This window comes from Prionailurus bengalensis, chromosome B1 (genome assembly GCF_016509475.1).
Source record: "Prionailurus bengalensis isolate Pbe53 chromosome B1, Fcat_Pben_1.1_paternal_pri, whole genome shotgun sequence".
Lineage (NCBI taxonomy): Eukaryota > Metazoa > Chordata > Mammalia > Carnivora > Felidae > Prionailurus > Prionailurus bengalensis.
Genome location: NC_057344.1, coordinates 157,055,444 through 157,077,034, shown reverse-complemented (window position 1 = coordinate 157,077,034; position 21,591 = coordinate 157,055,444). Strand labels below are relative to the sequence as shown.

At 34.9% G+C, this 21,591-nt stretch overlaps 1 pseudogene; it reads right to left on the bottom strand.

Moving 5' to 3' along the window:
• Positions 1-4,070: 4,070 nt before the first annotated feature.
• Positions 4,071-21,591, bottom strand: part of LOC122469353 — an 84,644-nt pseudogene continuing 67,123 nt past the window's right edge.

The window sequence follows — 21,591 nt, the reverse complement described above, 5'->3', positions numbered from 1 at the left end:
TGGTAATACAATTTTTAATTTTTTGAGGAACTTCCATACAGTGGCCGCAGTTTCGTGACAACCAATAGTGTACAAGAGTTAATTTTTCTCCACATTCCTACCAACAGCCACTGTTTCTTGTGTTTTTTATTTTATCCATTTTGACAGATGTAAAGTGTATCTCATTGTGGTTTTGATTTGCATTTTCCTGATTGTGGGTGATACTGAATCTTCATTTGTCTGTTGGCCATCTGTATGTCTTCTTTAGAAAAATGTCTGTTCATGTCTTCTTCCCATGTTTAAACTGAATTATTTGTTCTTTTTGTATTGGGTTGTAACCCTTTATTGCCTATGTCATTTGCAAATATCTTCTCCAATTCAATAGTTTCTCTTCTAATCTTATTAATTATTTCCTTTGCTGTGAAGATCTTTATTTTGATGTAGTCCCAACAGTTTAATTTTGCTTTTGTTTCCCTTGCCTCAGGAGGCATCTAGAAAAATGTTGCTATGGCTGATGTCAGAGAAATTACTGCCTGTGCAGTAATTCTAAGCCTTTTATGGTTTCAGTCCTCACATTTAGGTCTTTAACCGATTTTGAGTTCATTTTTGTGTATAGTTTAAGATAGTGGTCCAGTTTTATTCTTTTGCATGTTGCTGTGCAACATTCCAACACCATTTGTTGAACAGATTGCCTTTTTCCTATTATGTATTCTTGCCTCCTTTGTCAAAGATTAATTGTCCACATAATTGTGAGTTCATTTCTGGGCTTCCTATCCTTTTCCACTGATCTATACGTCTATTTTAGTGCCAGTACTGTATTGTTTTAATTACAACAGCTTTATAGCATATCTTGAAATCTGGGGTTGATACTTCCAGCTTTGTTCTTCTTTTTCATGATGTCTTTGGCTATTTGAGGTCTTTTGTAGTTCCACATAAGTTTTATGATTAGTTGTTATAGTTCTGTAAAAAAATGTTGTTGGAATTTGATAGGGATTACATTAAATCTGTAGTCTTCTTTAAGTAGTAGGACATTTAAAAAATATTTCTTCCAATTCATGAGCACTAAATATCTTCCCTTTTGTGTTGTTTTCAATTTCCTTCATTTTTGTTTTAGAGTTTTCACAGTATAGGTATGTCACCTCCTTGGTTAAGTTTAGTTCTAGGTATTTTATTTTTTATGCTATTGCAAATTGTATAGTCTTCATAATTTCCATTTCTTCTGTTTCATTATTATTGTATAGGAATGCAACAGATTTCTATGATTCATTTTCTTATTTTGTGACATCACTGAATTATCAGTTCTAGTAGTTTTTTGGTGAAGTCTTTATGATTGTCTATATATAGAATATATATTCTATATATAGTATTATGTCTGCAAATAGTAAAAGTTTAACTTCTTCCTTACCAATCTGAATGCCTTTTATCTATTTTTTCTTGTCTAATTGCTGTGGCTAGGACTTCTAGTATTTTGTTGAATAAAAGTGGTGAGAGTGGACACTCATGCCATGTTCCTGATCTTAGTGGAAAAGCACTGAGGTTTCCCCATTGAATATAATGTTAGCTGTCTGTTTTTCATATGTGGTCTTTATTATATTGAGGTATAGTCCCTCTAAAACTCCTTTGTTGAGCCTTTTCATCATGAATAAATATTGTACTTTGTCAAATGCTTTTTCTGAATCTATTGACATGATCACATGGTTTTTATCTTTTCTCTTGTTGATGTGATGTATCACATTGATTGATTCGTGAATATTGACCCACCATTGCATCCCAGGAATAAATCCCACTTGATAGTGGCAAATGAAATTTTTAATGTATTATTGGATTCTTTTCTGATATTTTGTTGTGGATATTTGCATTTATGTTCATCAGAGATATTGGCCTAGATCGCTTTTTTTGTAGCATCTTTATCTGGTTTTGGTACCAGGTTAATCTTTGCCTCATGGAATGAATGTGGAAGCTTTCCTTCCTCTTCTATTTTTTTTTTTAAATAGGAGTTTCAGGAGTATCAGTATTAAATCTTTAAATATTCAGTAGAATCCACCTGTGAAACTGTCTGGCCCTGGACTATTGTTTCTTGGGATTTTTTTTTGGTTACTGATTGAATTTCATTGCTGCTAATCAGTCTGTTCCAAAAGTCTACTTCCTGATTCAGTTTTAGGAGGTTATGTTTCCAGAAATTTAGCAATTTCAATATGTTGGCATAAAATTTTTCATAATATGCTCTTAAAGTCATTTGTGTTTCTGTGTTGTTTGTTGTTATTTCTCGCCTTTAATTTCTGATTTGAGTCTTTTTTTTAATGAGCCTGGCTAAAGGCTCATTAATTTAGTTGGTCTTTTCAATGAACCAGGTCCTGGTTTCATTGATCTGTTCTATTGGGTTTTTGTTTTTAGTTTCTATTTCATTAACTTTTTCTCTAATATTTAGTATTTTCTTCCTACCATTGGTTTTGATATTTGTTTATTCTTCTTTTTCTACCTTCTTTAGCTGCAAAGTTGGATTTTTTTGAGGGTTTTTTTTTTGTTTTGTTTTTCAGTTTTGGTATTTTGGGGTTTTTTTTGCTTCTTGTTAGGCTTGTATTGCTATAAACTTCCCTCTAAAACACCTTTTGCTACATCCCAAAGATTTGGGACCATTGGGTTTTAATTTTCATTGTCTTCACATAATTTTAGATTTCCTCTTTAATTTCTTGACTCATTCGTTGCTTAGTAGCATGTTATTTGACCTCCATGCATTTGTGCTCTTTCCAGATTCTTTTTTTTTGGGGGGGGGGGCATTGACTTCTATTTTTATATTGTTGTGGTCTGACAAGATGCATGATTTGTCTTCAATCTTTCTGAATTTGTTACAACTTGTTTTGTGGCCTAACGTGTGATCTACTCTGGAGAATGTTCCATGTGCACTTGAAATGAATGTGTATTCCACTGTTTTAGGCTAATGTTCTGAAAAATATCTGTTAGATATATCTGGTCCAATGTATCAAAGCCACTGTTTCCTTGTTGATTTTATGTTTGGAAATCTATATTTCTGTTTCCTTCCCTAGATTTGGGAAGTTTCCAGCTATTATTTCTTCAAAATTTCTGCCCCCTTTTCTTTTTCTTCTCCTTCTGGCATCCCTATAATGTAAATGTTATTATGCTTGATGGTGTCACTGAATTCTTTTAATCTATTTTCATTTTCTCTCATTATTGGCTTTCTGCTTTCCATTACTCTGTCCTCCAATAACTAATCTATTATTCTGCTTCCTCTAGTCTGTTTATTCCATCTAGTGTATTTTTAATTTCACTTATTTAGTTCTTTTTTAATGTTTTCTAAGCCTCACTGTGTTCCTTCACTCTTTTCTCAAGTCAATTATTTGTATGACCAATACTTTAAATTCTCTACCAGGCATATTACTTACTTCTGTTTCATTTAGCTTTATTCCTGTGATTTTTGTCCTGCTCATTCATTTGGAACTTATTTCTCAGTCTTGTTTTGTCTAATTCTTCATGTCTGTTTCTATGTGTTAGGAAAGTCAGCTTTGTCTCCTGTTTTTGAAAGTAGTAGCCTTCAGAATAAAAGGACGCATAGTGCCCTGCATTAAAATATTTCCTGTTCAGTGGAATCTGGAACTTCAGGGATATTTCTTCTATGTGTTGGAAGTGCCCTACTATTGTGGCTGAGCCACTTTTGCCTACAGTCCAGTTGTCTGCAATTGCTCTCTTTGCCTGTTGTGGGCAGGGTTGGATCCCTGTGTTAGTGAGGCAGTCTGGGGCCACCATGGGCTTGAGTTGAGTCAGACCAGGTGTTTGCCAGTGATTTGGCAACACCAAGTTACAAAGAGCTCTCTCTAGGCATCATGGTAAGCTTTTAATGGTGGGCAGGGTCTGCAGTCTGACCAGATGTCTGCCCCCAGCTCCCTGTTGGGCCAAAGTTAGACTGGTGTGTGTGTTTATCTTCTCCAAGGACAGGTGTCACTTTGGATTGGAGCTGGCCACTGTCAGAACTGCTTGCACATTGCCAGGCTTGTGGAACCACTTTCCATGGGCTCTAGCCAAGGGCATATTGGAATATTATATCCACTGAAGAAAACGGGGATGGCCTTGCAGTGTTACCAAAGTTTGGCAAATCTGCTGTGGGAAGGGATCTGGAGCTTCTTTACAGAACTCCTGCTACAGCTCTGGAGCAGGGGTTGGGGGGTGGGTAGTGCAGGAGAGTTGCAGCAGGTGTTGAGTGCAGTAACAGTAATGTCCACAAGGGTCTGCTGCAGGAAGAGACCTGCAGCCACCTGGTTAACCTTCTGCCATGGCTGACCACATGGAAAGGGCAGATCCACAGAAGCTCGCAAGAGCAGAGAATGCTGTAAGCAAGAGAGGTGTATAGTGTTGGTACTGACCTGGTTCCCACACATGTGTGTGTATCTAGGCTGTGGCATTGGAAGGGAAACGGTGCTACCAGCTCTTTTGGTGTTGGAGAAGTCTCCAAAAGATCCCCTCCCCTTCAACATATGCTCTGTGATTGGTTAAGAAAGCTCCTCCCCAGTGTGCCCTAGGAGTTTTTCAAACTGCTACTTCTATACTACATCTCTCTCGTGCTCTTGGTTGTGCTTTCTCTTTAAGGGTGGGAACTAAATTTTCCATGCCCTCCAGGTTCTCCCAGAGCCAAGTCTGCTGTTTCTTTTGAAAGTGAGAGAAAAAGAGAGAGAAGTCTTCTGATTTTTAGTGTTCCAGGTGTTAAGTCCCTGATTATAAGAACCCTCAAAATGAGGCCCCTCTGGTTGTCAAAACCAAATGTTATGGGATTCATTTTCCCCATGCCAGAGGTACCTGGAGTATGAGTCTGTTCCTCACCCCTCTCTCTATACCTGCCCCATCCCTCCTCCATTACTTTAAAAGATGTGTAAGAGAATCATTATTTTTGTTTATTGGATTTTCTCTATTAAGAAATTGGAAAGAGTATTTTTTAATGGAGCTAAATTATTTCAGATGAAGAGAAGAGTCAGATTTTTTCTTTTGCTGTTATTTGCATGAGGATTTCTATTTTTTCATTCATAGTCAATATTGGGTTCATGACTTTTATCATGTCCACAAAATGTTATTTATTGATGAAGTTAAATAGGAACATAGCATTAATATATAGCAAAAGAAATCACACTACAAAACTCAACATGTTATTATAGAAAATACTATATCTATCAATATTAAACTGTATCCACTAAACAAGAAGTTATCAAAGAGAATAAACAGTAAAACAAAAATAACATAAGCAAAAAAGTTTTTTTTTCTTACCAGATATCATGAATATCCAGTTACTCATAGGATTAATCATGTAAGAAGAGATAAGCCAGTAGAAAAAGAGGCTAACACAAGTGAAACCCAAATAATTCCACCAAAATCTAAATAAGGCCATGACACTGTAGTTTCCAGAGATGGAGAGTTAGAAAGGGACAGAAAATGATTCATCACAGGTACAGGAAGAGAAAAGAGCCAAATGAGTGTATTGACCATTTTAAGCAGGAAGGCAGTAAGGAAGAATATAGGGTACACTTTATTCAGAATTTGGTGGAGAAGCAATTTGCAACAAATGGAGAAGTCATAATCAAGGAATTTGACTTTGAGTGGAAAAGCTGGAAGATACTATGACAAATGGAGGTAGCAATTCTAAGGGGTCCCTTTTTAGGCATTTGGAGAGTCCTACGCTACAAAAGTTAAGAACCATAAAGAAAATGATAACAATGTGGGGGATGCAATTAGAAAAAAATTAAAATACAATTTAAGAAAATGACACAAGCAAGGGAATTCTTTGAGCAGAAAGAAAAGGCCATAACTAGAAGAAATTATGAAAGGAAAAAAATTCACAAGTAAAGCCAAACATATAGTGAAGGTAGTAGATTATCACTTATAAAGCCAGTATGTAGGTTAAAATACAAAAGTAGTAAAATCAATTATATCAAAAAATTCAGTCAAAAGATACACGAAATAAAAAGATGTAAAAAATGACACTATCAACAAAAAACATGGAAGAGAAACTGAAAATTTAGTGCTTTTAGAATGCGTTCAAACTTAAACAACTATCAACTTAATATAAACTCCTATACACATAAGATGTTACATATAAACCAGATAGTAACCACAAACCAAAACATAATAGTTACACACAAAAATAAAAAAAAAAACAGGAATTCACGCATATTACTAAAAAAGCCATCAAACCACAAGGAAAGAGAGCAAGAGAAGAAAGGGAGAGAAAAGAACTACAAAAACAAGCAGAAAACAATTAACAAAAATACAGTAAGTACATACCTATCCATATTACTTTAAATGTAAATAGACTAAATGCTCCTAATAAAAAATGTGAGGTAACTAAATGAATAAAAAATACCACCTATATGTTGCCTATAGGAAACTCACCTTAGGCCTAAAGACACATAGACTGAAAGCAAAGAGCTGGAAAAAACATATACTATGCAAATGGAAGTGAAAAAGCTGGGATAGCAATAGTTAATACCTGACAAAATAAATTTAAAAACAAAGACTGTATCAACAGACAAAAGGGCACTACATAAAGATAAAGAGATAAAACCAACAGGAGGACACAACAATAGTAAATATCTATGAACCCAACATAGAGGCACCAAAATACATAAAGCAAACATTAGCAGGCATAGATGGAGAAATTGACAATAATACAATACTAGTAGGGGACTTTAAAGCCCCACTGACATTAATGGATAGATAATCCAAGTAGAAAATCAACATGGAAATAGTGGCTTTGAACAACACATTAGACCAGCTGAGCCTATCAGGTATATATGTAACACTCCATCCCAGAACAGCAGAATACATATTCTTTTCAAGTACATATAGAACATTCTCCAGAATAGGTCACATGTTGGGCCATAAAACAAGTCTTAATAAACTTAAGAAGACTGAAAACATACAAGCATCTTTTCTGACCACAATGGTATAAAACTAGAAATCAATTATAAGAGAAAAGCTGAAAAGAAAACAAATACATGGAGGCTAAACAATATGCTTCTAAACAATGAATGGGTCATCTGAGTAATCAAAGGGGAAATAAAAAAAATGAATGGATAAAAATGAAAATGAAACACAATGCTCAAAAATCTTTGGGACAGAGCAAAATCATATCTAAAAGGGAAATTTATAACAATGCAAACCTACCTCCTCAGGAAACAAGAAAAATCTCAAATTAGCAACTTAAACTTATATGTAAAAGAGCTAGAAAAAAAGAACAAAGCCCAAAACTAGTACCAGGGAAGAATAAAGATTACAGCAGAAATAAAGGAAATAGAGACTAAAACAAGAATACAAAAGAACAATGAAACAAGGAGCTAGTTCTTTGAGAAGATAAATGAAATTTAAAAGCCTTCAGGCAAACCCATAAAAAAAAAAAAAAGACAGGACTCAAAATCAGAAATGAAGGCGGAGAATGAACAGCTGACACCACAGAATATAAAGAATTTTAAGAGAATATTATAAAAAATTATATGTCAACAAATTGAACAACCTAGAAGAACTTGTTAAACTCCTAGAAACACATAATATTCCAAAACTGAATCAGGAATAGAAAAATTGAACTGATCAATTAATAATGATGAAATTGAATCAGTAATTTAAAAACTCCCAACAAACAAAAATCCAGGACCAGATGGTTTCACAGGTGAATTCTACCAGGTATTTAAAAAGTTGATACTTATTCTCCTGAAACTATTCAAAAATAGAAGAAAAGTTTCCAAATTCATTCTATGATGCTGGCATCACCCTGATATCAAAATCAGATAAAGATCCTACAAAAAAAATTACAGGCCAATATCTCTCATAAACATAGATATAAAAATTCTCAACCAAATATTAGCAAATGGATCTGGCAATACATTTAAAAAAATCATTCACCACAATCAAAGAGGATTTATTCCAGGGATACAAGTGTGGCAGTGTTCACAAATGAATCAATGTGATGCATCACATTAACAAGGGAAGGATAAAAACCATATAATCATCTCAATAGATGTACAAAAATCATTTGACAAAATACATCCATGCATGATAAAAAAAAACTCTCAGTAAAGTGGGTTTAGAGGGAACATAATAAACATGATAAAGGCTGTATATAAAATTCCATAGCTAACATCATACTCGGTGGTAAAAAACTGTTTCCTCTAAGATAAAGAATAAGACAAGGATGTCCACTCACTGCTTTTATTCAACATAGTACTGGAAGTTCTGCTGCAGCAATTAGACAAGAAAAAGAACTAAAAAGCATCCAAATTGATAAGGAAGATGGTAAACTGTCACAATATAGAAAATCCTAAAGACTCCACCAAAAAACTATTTATTAGAACTGATAAATACATTTAATAAAGTCAGAAGATACAAAATTAATATACAGAAATCCATTGCATTTCTATACATTCATAACAAAGTTGCAGAAAGAAATTAAGAAAACAACCTAATTTACATTTGCACCAGAGATAATAAAATACTTAGGAATAAGCTTAACCAATGAAGTGAAAGACCTATATTCTGAAAGTTATAAAACACACATGAAAGAAATTGATGATGACATAAATAAATGGAAGGATATTCTATGTTCATGGATTGGAAGAATCAATATTGTTAAAATGTCCATACTACTCAAAGCAATCTACAGATTCAATGCAAGCTCTATTAAAACACCAAAAGCATTTTTCACAGACCTAGAACAATACTAAAATCTGTATGAAACCACAATAGACCCTCAATAGCCAAAGCAAACTTGAAAAAGAATAACAAAGCTGGAGGTATCACAATCCCAGATTTCAAGATATACTACAAAACTGTGGTAATCAACAGTATGGCACTGGCATAAAAATGAACACATAGATCAACAGAAGAAGATACAGAGCCCAGAAATAAACCCACACTTATGTGGTCAGTCTATAACAAAAAAGGCAATGGGGAAAAGATCATCTCTCCAACAAATAGTGTTGGGAACATTGTACAGCAACATGCCAAAGAATGAAACTGGACTACTGCCTTACACCATATACAAAAATAAATTCAAAATGGATTAAAGACCTAGATGTGCAGCCTGAAACTACAAAACTCCTATAAGAAATATAGGCAGTAATCTCTTTGTCATAGGCTGTAGCAAAAATAAACTATTGGGACCACACACACACACACACACACACACACACACACACACACACTTTGCACAGCAAAGGAAACCATCAACAGAATGAACAGAATGATAAGGCACCCTACTGAATGGGAGAAGACATTTGCAAATGATAAATCTGATAAGAGGCTATTATCCAAATACAGAAAGACTATTCAACACACACACACACACACACACACACACACACACACACACACCCATAAAAAGTCTATTAAAATTGGGCAAAGAACCTGAATAGATATTTTTCCAAAAAGACAGACAAATGACCAACAAACATATGAAAAGATGTTCAACATAATGAATTACCATGGAAATGCATATCAGAACAATAATTATCACCTCATACTTATCAGAATAGCTAGAATCAAAAGGGCAAGAAATAACAAGTGTTGGCAAGAATGTGGAGAAAATGGAATCCTAATGTACTGTTGGTGGTAATGTAAATTGGTGCAGTCACTGTGGTAAATGGTATAAAGGTTCCTCAAAAAATTAAAAGTAGAAATACCATATGATCCATTGATGCCAGTACTGGGTACTATTGTGTACCAAAAGAAAACAAAAGCACTAATCCAAAAAGATATATGCACCCCTATCTTTACTGTAGTATGATTTACAATAGCCAAGATATGGAAGCTACCTATTAATTTTGCATATATGATATTTCCATCTGATTAATCTTGTAGTGTTCAGCTTTCATTCTCACTACTGTCTCTGATGTTCTTTGCCATTTTACTTATCAATAATTTAGAATTTTTCTTCTTTATCAATTTGATCTTCCCTCAACATATTAATCAGTATTTTATATGGTCATTGGATACATATAGCACAGTCATATTTCCTTTTCCTAAAATCAGAATTAGGAAAATAAACATTCAGAAGCATACCAGCTCTTATAAGCAATCGCTACCTATCTACCACCATCTGGTGTCAAAACCGATAAATATTTCTGAGTTTCATGGATGCTTGCATGTTTTGTTTGGCTGGAGTACCACACCAAAACCACACTTGGCTGAAGGTGTTAACACACCCGCTAGAGACTGACTCACTGTATTCTCCCAAAATTCATAGGTTGAAAATCTAATCCTGAGGTAATAGTATTCAGGATATAGGGCTTTGGGGGGTGATTAGATCAGAAGGGTGGAGATCTTAAAGATGGGATTAGTGATCTAATCAAAGAGGTCCCAGATAACCCCTTGCCCCCTCCACCATGTGAGCTCATGGCAAGAAATGGTAATCTGAGACCCAGATGATGGTCTTCACATGAAAGTGATCATGCTGGCACTTAGCATGCTTGGTCTTCCAGACTCCAGAACTGTGCGAAATAAATTTCAGTTGTTTAAAAGCCACCTAGTCTGTGGTATTCTGTTCTAGCAGCCCAAACGGACTGACATAATACTTAAGAATATTATTAATGGATAAATCAAGTCGACACATTTTTTTTATTTTTGTGTAAGTTATAACTATAGTATGAAAATGAACCTTAATTTCATTAATGAATGAATGGGACTTAATTCTATTAATTCTAAATTCTGAGTATGTTTCCACTAGGCTGTTAAAAAATACCAAAATATTTTGATATTGTCCTTCTTTCAGTTTTTGTATTTGGTTCTTATTGCTATGTAACAGATTACCACAAACAGAGGTACAAAATAACATGCATTAATTACCCATGGTTCAAAAGTCAGGGGTCAGCTAGCTGGGACCTCTGCTCAGGGTCTCACTGGTTGAAATCAAGATGTCAGCTATCCTTATGTTTTCCTTTAAGGATATTCATTCTCTTCTAATCTTACTGGTTGTTGTCAGATTTCAGTTAATTGTAATTATAGAACTTGAATCTCTATTTTCTTCTGGATAACCACTCTGTCTTACAGACCACCTTCAATTTCTTGCATGCAGCCATCTCAATAAGCAGTTCACAGTATGGATTTCCCCTCTTCAAGGTCAGCAGAAGAAACCTCTTCTGCTTCTAATCTTTCTGACCCCTTTTAATGGCTCATATGATTAAATTAAGCTGAACCAGGATAATCTCTCATTTGATTAGCTCAAAATCACTGATTAGGAACCTTAATTACATCTTTAAAATCCCTCTGCTATATAATATAACATAATCACAGGAGTGATATCTCATCATAGCACAAGTCCCTCTTAAAGGAAGAGATGTGATGCAAGGTACGTATACCAGCTTGGTGGAATCTTGGGGGCTAATTTAGGATTCTCCCTACCAGTGCTTTAATCTGGATGTTTTGAAATGCTTTAAAGCATATTTATTTATTTTGAGAGAGAAAGAGCACATGTGCACACAAATAAGAAGGGGAGGGACACAGAGAGAGGAGAAAGAGAATCCCAAGCAGCCTCCATGCTGTCATCACAGAGCCTGATGCGGGGCTCGATCTCATGAATCATGAGACCATGACCTGAGCCAAAACCAAGATTCAGATGCTTAACCGACTGAGCCACGGAGGCACCCAGTGGATATTTTGAAATTTTAACTTGGATGTTTATTATAACTATTAAGCCACACAAATGCTCATAGTTTCAAGAACAAACATTTATCTTCTAACTCGTACTCAGAAATTGCCACCTATACTGATCACATATGATTTAATTGGCTGAAGCAATAAAAGATGGCTATTTTCTGAGTATATAAATAAAATTATTAGCATTTTGTTCAATTGTCTAAGCTACAGATGTTTATATTGAGAGTCTGGTTAAGCATCTGGCTACATAAATCTTTTGAAGAAAAATATGAGACTGCAGATTTTAGTTCTGACAATGTAAAAAGATTGAAATTTCTGACATGTAAAAAGACTGTCATTTCTTATAATAAAAATCTGAATAAACTCAAAGTCAATGACTTTTTTATCCTATCAGAGAACTGAGGTCTCAGGGAAACTTGTCACCCCAAAAGCTGGCTAGGAAAATACAGAGTTACAACTGAGATGTGCTTAACTAGAACAGAAGATGCTGGAGCCACAGATTGGTAGGAACACGTAAATGGCTATTCAATGAACTGCTGGAGGCTGAACATGAGACTAGCATGTGAGAGAGACAGTCCTGGACACTGAAGTCTTAGGGAGCTCTTCACCATTTCTTAGGTTTTATCTGCAGATTCAGTTCTAGGATCTAACAGTGAAGTGTCAAGAAAGATCCCCTAGTGGCTCTGGAAAGAGAAGAAAAGACTAATTAGGAAACATACTCAGAGCATTTTCCTTAACGAATACCTACTCTACAGGGAAAATGTATGAGGACCTTATCTTGGGTGGGGAAAGAGAACTCATCCTCTCCATTACCTGTAAGCTCCCCTATCTCACCAAAGGAGTAGGAGTGTGGGGGTGGGGGTGGCAGATAATGTATACTGGAGAAACACTTGTGAAGTTCACGTGAATCTAGAGACACAAACCCACTAAATAAATGAGGTTTAATCAGAAAATTATAGGACACTTTCCTTCCCCAACACCATACCACAACACCAATGGGGTTATATTAAAATAACACAGGATTACCACTTATCCAACTACCAGATAAGCCCTTTTCCAAATAATTCCAAAGTCAAGAGCAAAGACAAAAAAAAGAAATACAAAGCCTCTGACACCTACACCTACAGTAAATATTGAACACAGCCCAACTCCTGGCCAGGTTAACATAAAACTGCATGCTATATACGTGCTTACTTCAGTTTTAAATTTTGTGATTTATCCAGATTTAAATTTCGTGATTTACATTCACCAAGATAGAGCATATTTTGGACAATAAACAACCAAACATAAAATTAAAAATTAAAATTAAATAATTAATTCATTAATACTAAAATTTGGAAGAATAGAAATCATACCAGGTATGTTCTCAGGAAATTGTCCAAATATTTGGAAATCAAAGAAAGCATGGATCAAAAAAGCAGTCTGTAGGGAAATTCAGAATAGTGTGAGCTAAATGATGATGAAAATACAACCTATCAAAATTTGTGGAATGCAGTGAAAGCTGTGCTTGGAAGAAAATATATAGCATTAAATGCATGTATTAGAAAACAAGAAAGATCTAAAATCTGTGACCTAAGATTTCATCTTAGAAAACTAGATAACACAGAGCAATTAGCTTAAAGGAGGTTGAAAAAAGAAAAATGTCAGCAGAGAAAAATCGATGGAATTGAAAACAAAAAATAGAGCAAACCAACAAAACTAAAAACTAATTATCTGATAAACAAATTGATAAACCTCTTGCCCGGCCAAGCAAAACAGTGAGAAGAGAGTAAGAGAAGTTCCAATATCAGAAATGAAGATGATACAATCATACAATAATTCAGCAATAAACAAAGAAAGGATTTTTCAAGCCACTAAAAGACACAGATGAATTGTAAACACATATTGCTAAATGGAAGAAGCCCGTCTGAACATCTTAAATATTGGGTGATTCCAATTATATGAATTCTGGAAATGGCCTTAACTAAAAAGATGGTAAATATATCAGTTGATGGCATTTGTTTAAATTGATTTAAAAAGCTGGGGAAACTTATTTTTTAGGAGAATAAAGCTATTCTGTCTGGTACCGTAATGATGGATATGTAACATTATGAATTTGTCAAAACCCATAAAATATTATAGCACAAAGAGTAAACCTACATGTATATAAACTTTTAAAAAGTTGTTCAGGAGACTACAGGACCCCATGATGGAAATTAGTATATGACAAACCAAATTCACTATATTATAAATGTATGAAACACCTTCACAGAAAGGGATGGTAAGAAAAGTTGCTGACCAAATTTTGAAAATCAGTAAAATATGTAAAATAAAGGTAAAAGGAACTGTACATAGCACTGAATTATAGTTGATAGAGTTGTTTTCTACAGAGGTATGGGTTAACAATTCTGATACCTCTATACATGTATAGTAGTATGTAATAATTAACTAGATGCATAGAATATGGTGAGAGTGAGGTTTCCCACTGACTACTGGAGTGAAAGATTACAAACAAGCAAGGGGAGAAGACTAGAAAGCTCCGCGTGGTAATTGATTAGAGTTGGAGATACTGATATGAACTTCAGTTTAGTATTTATTAATATGTATCAATAGATATTTATAGATGTGTATTATTACATGCGTGAATATATTTCCTTGTTCTCTCAGCTGAGAGGGCCTGGAATCAGCAGCACTCCAGTAGCAATAAGCACAGCTAGCACCCAGATCTTGGTTTCTAATACCATTCTGCAATAAAAGGTACAAAGTCTTCTTGGAAGATGGATGGTTTTAGGGCTGGGTCAGGAAATATATAAATACAGCCTAAAACATCTTGTAGTGCCAGGGAATAAGAAATTACTAAATTAAAAAAGAAAATAAAAAAGAATAATGGGAGTATGTCAAAGAGACACAAAAGCCAAGTAATTAAAAGAGCTCCCAATGGTCAAAACTATAACAATTTGAATGACAAAATTAAGTAGTATTAGATTATAATAAAAGTATAAAATAATTGTCCATGAGTATATACTGATATAGATGACTAAATAAATAAATTTAGAAGAATTCTAAATAATTTATGCAGTTACTTTGCTCTCTAAGACATGGAGTGTAACTCCCCACTCCTTAACTGTGGAGGCAGTGAATAGCTTCTTCCTCCTAGAAAACACAGTATGAAATGGAGGTGAAAGTACCTGTGCGGTGGAGAAACCTGACAAGCACTACACAGCTAAGTGATCAAGGTTATCACCAATGATGCCACATTGATACTACACACACTTTGTGATGTGATGAAAATAGCATTTTATCTCTGTGGGCTTCCACCCACAAATGCATAACCCCAGTCTGATCATGAGATAAGCATAAGAAAATTTCAACTGATTCTACAAAATACCAATTAGTACTGTACGTCTCGAAAGTATAAGGGTCAACAAAAACAAGGAACATCTGAGACTGTCATAGCCAAGAGGAGCCTTATGCAAAATAATTACTAAAAGTAATAGGATATTCTGAATGAAACACTGGGATCAAAAAAGAAGAAAGGCAGTGTTAGGCAGTTAGGCATGAGGGAGGAGGGATAAAGCAGATTCTCATCACATCCTCAGAGTCACCTCTAACGGCTAACAGAACAGGAAAGGCCTAGCCACAGAACTGGCTCAAAAGCCACAAGGGGCCTTCTAAGAGCTGAGCATGCACACAAAAGGTGCAACTTGCCCTTAAGGTCAAAGCAAAAGCCCATTAGAAACTCATAAATATACAATACAAAAATAAATACAACTGTAACAGACTGCATCATAGGTAGGCACATGCGCAGAAGCCAAAATGTTACACAACCACCAGCTGTCAGTCAAAACTGTCAATCAGAGCCAAATTTACACATGCAGAAAGCAGGCTTAAAAGGAAGCAGCTAAAGCTTCTTGGAGCCACTGTCACTCTTGCTCCAGCATTGGCTCACTTTCTGTCTTGAAAGGGTACGACACTTTTCTACTCAATACACCATTTCCCCATACTGGTCTTGTGTCTCCAATTCTTTGCTACCTCTGGGACAAGAACTTAGCAACCTGGGAGGAAGGGGGGAAGGGAGTGAGTGAGGGAGGGAGGGAGGGAGGGAGGAAGGAAGGAAGGTAGGCAGGCAGGGAGAAAAGGGAGAGATAGAGGAAGAATGAAAACAAGGTAGGTAGTAAAGATATATGGGTAAAGTATGGACTTAATTAATGTATAAACATTAATTCATTAATTGTAACTAATATACCTTAAGATGTTAATAGTAGAAGAAACTCAGTAAGAGGCATGTAGGTATACTCTATACTATCTTCACAATTTTTCTTAAACTTTAAAATGTTTTAAAATTTAAAACTTTTTAAAATGAAAAATATAAAGAATTATCGACTGCTTGTACCACCCCACCCTCTAAATTCATATATTGAAGCCCCTACCTCCCAATGTGATTGGGTCTTTATGGAGGTAGGTAAGGTTAAAAGAAGTCATAAGGGTGTGGCACTAATCTCATGGGACTGGTATTCTTATAAGGAGAGGAATAGACACCAGAACTCTCTTCCTCTCCCTCTCTCCAAATGCACACAGAGGAAGGGTCATGTGAAGACACAACAAGAAGGCAGCCATCTATAAGCCAGAAAGAGAGGTCTGTCTAGAAAATGATCTGCCAACCCCTTGATCTGGGACTTCCGACCTCTAAAACAATGAGAAAATAAATTTCTTTTTTTTTTCCTTATGTTCATTTTATTTATTTGAGAGAGAGAGAAAAAGAGTATGTGAGTGTGCACAGGTGGGTGGAGGGCACAGAGAGAAGGAGAGCAATAGACTTCCAAGCAGCTCCTCCTGGCTAGCATGAGCCCAACGTGGGGCTCCATCTCACAAATCTTGAGATCATGACCTGAGCCGCTACTAAGAGTCAGATTTTCAACCGATTGAGCCACCAGATGCTCCAGAAAATAAATTTCTCTTGTCTTAGTCTACTCAACCTGTGATTTTTATTATGGCTGCCCAAGCAGATACATACACAGTCATTTGCAGTGATATCAATTTAAGTACAGTAAGTTTGGAAAGAGATGCCAAAGAAAACTTAGAGGACTAGAGGAAATATTCATTAAATATAAATATATTTGAGTTTATTAATGGATATGCTATTTGATATACAACATAAAATAAAGTAAAATGCATGTGCCTGTTGTCAGAAAACTGATTTTTCATTATGAATAAGCTTAGCATTCAAAGAAAAAACGTTGTGCTTAGGCAGCAGTCCAAACAAACTCACCCACACTCTAGTGTTTGTGGGTTTTTAGCAATTCGAGGTGATAGGGGTTGTATTTAATATATTGCTCCATTCAAACAAGGCATGTTATTTTTTAAAATAAAATAACTGAAGTTAGCAATAACATGAGCCAACCTTTGTAATTAACCTTTGTAATCTACTTAATTTGGAGATCAAATTATTACCCCACTTGTGATTTAGTGATTTTTTTTCAAAGTAGGGAATATTTCTATGTGTCTGTACCTTTGGATAAGCCTCTCATCCTCCTGCTATTTTGATCTGGATGAATACTCTTAAAAGAGTATATGAAGTAAATATAGTCTCACCACCACCACTGCCACCATCATTATGCATTTAATTCACAATTCTCATTTATGAGCAGTTACACCCTAGTGAGAGCAATAGCCAAAATTGTAAAGTTATACTAAATTAATATGTAATAGTTTTGCTGACTGCAAATTCAAATAATGATGCTTGGAGGTATAGTGACTGTCCTTATTAAAAATATTAAATGCCTGCCCTCCTTTTTTGACTTAATTCAACAGAATTATCAAAATAATTTTCCATCACTTTAGAGAATATATTTCAGGAAGAATTTCCACCCACTCCAGAATCAACATTATTTGGAGGGTTTGCAATCGGAGTTTTAATTATAGCTCTTCTCAAAGAAGAATGAAATTACATAAAAAGTTCATTTGACTAGGAACAATATAAAGCCATTAACTCATTGGACTCTGCTCACTGAAGGCATGATTCTTAATAATCTTAGTTAAATATCAGCATTCTTTTATTAAATATAATATCCAATAATTGGGGCTTGGAACACTAAAATTATTCATAAAATATGTACACTTCTGAAAAAGTAGATTACAGTTCACCATTTTATGTCCGGGCTGATACTTTTCTGAACTAGAACATAAGTTCTTTGGTGGAAGGGATCTTTGTTTTATCCACTACTCTATCCTTAGCCCTTGAAAAGCACTGACATACAATAGCCATTCAGTAAATACTTGCTTAAAAAATTAATGTGACCATTATGAATTTTATACACAAAAAAATAAACTTGAAAATTATATATTTTTTTCATCTGACTAGACATTTTTCTAAAGAAGACATAAATTGCCAACAGTTACATGAAAGTTGCTCAACATTACTAATCATTAGGGAAATGCAAATATAAACCAGAATAAGATACCCCCTAGAATGGCCATTAACAAAAATATAAGAAATAACAAGTTTTGGCAAGGATATGGAGAAAAGGAAACCCTTGTGCACTGTGGGTAGGTATGTAAGTGGGTATAGCCATTGTGGAAAATAGTTTGGAGGTTCCTCAAATAACTAAAAATAGAACTACCATATGACCCAGGAATGTCTGGGTGGCTCAGTTGGTTAAGCATCCGACTCTTGGTTTTGGCCCAGGTCATGGTCTCATGTTTCATGAGTTTGAGTCCCCCATTGGGCTCTGCCCTGACAGTGTGGAGCCTATTTGGGATTCTCTCTCTCCCTCTCTCTCTCTCTCTCTGTGTCACTCTCTGCCCCTCTTCCACTTGTGCTGTCTCTGTCCCTCTCAAAATAAATAAATAAACTTAAAAAAAAGTACCATATGACCCAGAAATCCTACTCCTGATTATTTATCCAAAGAAAATAAAAATAAAGACACTAACTCAAAAAGATATCTGCCCTCCCACAATGTGTTCATTGCAGCACTGTTTACAATAGTGAAGACATGGAAACAACCAAAGTGTCTACTGATGTATTGATGGATGGATGGATGGATGGATGGATGGATAAAGAAGATGTGATATATGTATATGTATATGAATGTGTATATTTTCATATATACACATGTATATTTATTTATAAGATTGTATATATGTATACACACACACACATATAATACTATTCAGCTATATAAAGGAAGAAAATCCTGCCATTGTGACAACACAGATCAATTTTCAGGTTACTATTCTAACTGAAATAAGTCTGACAAAGAACAAATATACTCTAACCTCATTTATATGTGGAATATTAAAAAAAAATATCCAACTCACTGAAACAGAGAACAGATTGGTGGTTGCCAGAGGCGGGGGTATAAAATGTTAAGTTTTTTTCCATTTCATTTTTTTCATTTTCATTTCAATATCTTGAAAAAAATTCCATAACACAGATAGTATAGATCCGTATTATTTTGTAGCCACTAAAGGTAAAATTGTAAGCTAGATCAAAAACAAGGCTAGGCTCAGATCATAGTTTGTCTGTCTTATTATGTTCTTTGAAAATCACTTATAAACTGGGAACCACTTTTCTAAGATATACAAAAATCAAAGGTAGGCAAACAGTACAATGAACAATCTAGAAATTTACCATATGAAGATTTAGCTCAACTTAAATTGTTGAAGGATTGTCATGTAGCAGTGAATATGACTTACTCTTTGTTGCTCCAGAGGGTATAACCAATTTTAGAGGCAATTTTGAAATCAATATATGGAATATTTAACAGCAATAGCTGTAGATTTATAGAGTACCCACTGGTAGAGGAAGAGTCCCTCATACTGGATTTAATCAAGATATGTTTGACAAGGATGCTTGATAGAGACTTGATAAATATTCATGAAAAACATTTGTAGCCCTAAAAGCCCATGAGACTACATTTCTTTCCACATATATACAAAAACCATCTACTTTGCTACTCTAGAGTCAGAAAAGCACTATACTTTGTATGAGATATCTCAAGTTGAAGTATTTACTCTGCATATTAATTTTGAGATACTGGATTAGTATTGCATCTGGAAAGGTTTATACATTCTTTGGAGAATAGTGAGTGAAAATTAAAATATATAAATTCTAAAACAGGATATAAATTTTACATATAATAAAATGAACTATTTATTAAGCATCTATGTACAATTTTACCTTATTTTCCAAATATTTAGTATGGCTACTTGAGACCAGGTAACAAACTGATCTCAAGAGATACAGCGATGAACAAGTACAGTACAACCCTCATAGATCCAACAGATTGTCATGTGTCCTCCATGATCCAGTCAATCTAGTAACTAGTATACAGAACACTAAGGTTCATAGCATGTAATAACTTGCGACTACATAGCTATCTGGTAGAACAGCCAGATTAAAACCAGGTTGACAGGGGTACCTGGGTGGCTCAGTCAGTTAAGCATCTGTATCTTGATGTCAACTCAAGTCATGATCTCATAGTTTGTGGGTTTGACCGCATGTCAGGTCAGACTCTGCATGACAGTCCAGAGCCTGCTTGAGATTCTCTCTCTCTCTCTCTCTCTCTCTCTCTCTCTCTGCTCCTCCCTGACTCTCCCTCTCTCTCAAAATAAACTTAAAGAAATAAAATTTTGAATCAGGTAGATATAGTTTCAAAGCCCCTCTATGTAAAATTTTTCCAAAAATTCCAAAAGTATATATATTTTCATTTTTTTAATTTTCACATAATTAATATTATATAGGAAATTATTTCTATCACTACCTCTATTAAAAAGATAATAAACTTTAACTTCTTGGGAGTTACTATTTTTTTCCCATTATCACTACAAGTCTTTTTACAAGGTTAGTATTTAGTCAGGAAAGTTTTGTTTAAAAGCTCCATAGTCTTAAGGTGCCTGGGTGGCTCAGTTGGTTAAGCATCTGACTCTTGATTTCTGCTCAGGTCATGATCTCATGGTTTGTCAGTTCAAGCCCCACATAGAGCTCTGAGCTGACAGCATGGAGCCTGATTGGGATTCTCTGTCTCCTTCTCTCTCTTCCCTGCCCTCTGTCTCTCAAAAATAAATAAATAAATGTTTACAAATAAAAAATAAAAAAAAAATAAAAGTTCCACAGTCTTGCCATTATATTTAGAAGCATGATTGTCAATTTTTCATGAAACAAGGACTTACAAGTCTGTCATAACCTCATCCTGGCTTATGAATTATCTCCATTTTTAATGGGGAAAATTATTATAACCAGTTAATTGAGTAGGCTGAACTCAGTAGTGTGTAGTCAGGAAACAGCTTTTTTTTTCCTGGAAAGATAATATGCACATAGAAAAGTAAATGTATTGTGTGTGTACAACTCAGTGAATTTTCTGACTGTCAAGGACTGCTTTGCCAAGTAAAAAAAAAAAAAAACTTAATATTACTTAATATTACCAAAAAGAGCTCCTTTTATCCCCTGCCAGCCACAATACCCCCGCTCTTAACGATAGCTGCTAGTCTCACTTTTAACAACATAGAGGTATTTCACCCTGGATTTGTATGTTATACAGCTCAAACCATGTAGTATGTATTCTTTTATCTCTGTCTTGTTTTGCTCAACTTTGTGTCTGTAAGATTCATTTCATTGTGATACCACAGTTTTTCTTTTTTTTTCTATCCTACTGTCTATGGATATTTGCCTAGTTTGTTTTTGCTGATTACAAATTTTGTTGATAGAAAACATGTATCACACTGTTAATATTTCAATTATATTGTGTTATGCCTAATAGATGTCTGGTTCTGAGAATATGTATATGTTTACTTTTGAGAAATATTACCAGATAGTTTTTCAGTGTGGACATAGCCATATCCACTCCCACTAGCAATGCAAGACTTTGGGCATTCTAAATCTCAACAAACACTTGGTATTTACCACCTTATTTTTTTTTAACTTTAGGCAGTCTGATGGGTGTAGAGTAGTATCATATGTCATGTTTATATCCATGACAACTGATCAAGATG